Source organism: Ovis aries, chromosome 16 (genome assembly GCF_016772045.2).
Source record: "Ovis aries strain OAR_USU_Benz2616 breed Rambouillet chromosome 16, ARS-UI_Ramb_v3.0, whole genome shotgun sequence".
NCBI lineage: Eukaryota > Metazoa > Chordata > Mammalia > Artiodactyla > Bovidae > Ovis > Ovis aries.
This window is the reverse complement of record NC_056069.1, coordinates 28,981,303-28,983,588: the sequence shown is the minus strand read 5'-3', so window position 1 is coordinate 28,983,588 and position 2,286 is coordinate 28,981,303. Positions and strand designations below refer to the sequence as shown.

The following is a 2,286-nucleotide window of genomic DNA, read 5'->3' as shown; positions in this document are numbered from 1 at the left end:
TATTTAGGAGATAGTTTTTGGAAATTTTAGAAATAAAGTAAATATACTTAAATATAGTTTCTTAATAGATTGCTGGAGGAGCACTCAAAGAAAAGAGACAAGAAACTTTAAAGTAAACAACATTAAAATCCTTAGTAAGCATTTGTATACTAGATCCCTGGGAGGAATTATCAGCACCTGCTGGGTTTTTCCTAATGTGAATTCCTGGGCTACCAATTAGAAATGGAAAATTACTTGAGTTGCACATGTAGCCCACAGTAATCAGACTCTAGGATTCTCCCACACTAGCCTTTGGTCATACCACTAGTAGAAAACAAAGAAAATGTTGACTTTGTCAGAGAAGAAACAGGGAGCTCTTTATCTACTTAAAACTAGGATGGGCAGAGGAGAGGGAAGCAGTGAGGTTCTAAAATCTCCTTGAAGCAGCTCAGATTAAAGAAGATCAAAGCAACAGATGGGGAATGGACAGTTTGGGTTCCTTTAGCAATGATCCCTCTGATAAGCCACTTTGCCGAGGCTGCTCCTCCTACCTCATAGAGCTTTATATCAAGTGTGCAGTTTCCTTTTTTCCTCTGCTTACCGTGTTTCACTTCAGGATTTGAGTACAAGAAACATCAAAGTGATCATACTTATGAAATAATGATCTCAGATGTTCCTCTTCTTGACTCTAGCTGGACTTCTCAAGAAGAAATGGCCCTTTTGCAATCTGTGATGGACTGTGGCTTTGGAACTTGGTAGGATGTAACCAATCAGATGTGCACCAAGACCAAGGAGGAGCGTGAGAAGCACTATATGAACCATTTCATCAATAACCCTCTGTTCACATCTACCCTGCTGAACCTGAAGCAAGTGGAGGAGGCAAAAACTGCTGACACTAAAAACTGCTGACACTGCCATTCCATTTCATGCTGCACAGGACCCTCCTCGACCTACCTTTGACTCCTTGCTTTTTCAGGACATGGTGGGATACATGCCAGCTCAAGCAGATTTCATAGAGCAGTTTGTCAATTATGTGAAGTGGGACTTGAGAGATATTGATTTTGTCAAAGATGACTGGGACATTTTACATGCTCTGAAGACGGCTGTAGTAGATATCTATCATTCCAGGTTAAAGGAGGACAAAGATGAAAAAAAAAATTATGAAACCACGAATTAATCAATCTTAGGAAGTTTCAGTTAATGGAACGACGATACCCCAAGGAAGCCCAATATCTTTATGAAAAAATGAGGTGATTTGCAAGGATAGTGAAGCTGGTGGAGCCTGACAAGTTCACTGAAAGCCAAGCATTGGAATTTGAACTCCGAAGGGAAATCAAAGGCTCCAGGAATACAGGACAGCAGGCATTACCAATTTTTGTAGCTCCAGAACCTACAATCACCTCAAGAAGACTCAAGAAGAGGAACCCTTCAAATGCAGAATGAGCTCCAAGGTCCTCCAGTGCATCCAGGACAGCAGTGCCTGCCAGCAGTGTCTCTACCAGAAGGCTGACATTGATCCTGGATTGAGTCCTTCTGTTCGAATGACTTCGAATTCAGATAGACGAAGTGTACTGCCCTTGAAACTCAGTGGCCTCCCTGGCACAGAGAAGTTGAGTGAGAAAGAAGAGGAGCTCTGTCAGGTGGTGAGGTTGGTCCCAGGAGCCTATTTAGAATACACATCTGCTCTGTTGAACAAATGTAACAAGCAAAGGGGCTTGAAACTGGCACAGGCAAGAGCACTCATCATGATAGATGTGAGCAAAACCCAGAAAATCTATAATTTCCTCATCTGAGAAGGATACATCACTAAAGCCTGTGAGGCTCCCCAGGAGTGTTATGGGCCAAAGGGCCACAGGGGCATTCTGGAGCCTCATTTTTGAACTGAATTCTCATTGAGAAAAGAGGGAAAGCAAAAAGGAAATCTTCAGTTGTATTAGTGTCTACTGTATTCTCCACCCTGCTTTAAAATACTCCTGTTGTTGGTATCATGCTGCGGAGTTATGTGCTAGATAAGCTATTATTAATTGTGTGTGGGCATTCATTCCTAAAACCTCTTGTAACTGAAACAAGAACCATAGTACCACACATCACAGTATTGGTAGAAAGAGAACTAAACCAGTCTGTAGTCCCAGGAGTCCAGCTCAGATCCTCGTACCTGCTTGGGAGGTTGGTTTTCTAATTATCTGTCTTGCCTTCAAACATTACAGACAGATGTAAAATAAAGAGGCTATATAGAGAGAAAGCTTTCTCCTTCTGTCTGAGGTTTTCTTTTTAAGCTAACAACTTATGCTTATGAGCAGAAAGGAG

The 2,286-nt window shown here is 41.8% G+C and overlaps 1 pseudogene; it reads left to right on the top strand.

Annotated features, from left to right (window-relative positions):
- The first annotated feature begins 461 nt into the window (after positions 1-461).
- On the top strand, positions 462-1,859 carry LOC101114558 (transcriptional adapter 2-alpha-like; annotated as a pseudogene).
- The last annotated feature ends 427 nt before the right edge of the window (positions 1,860-2,286 follow it).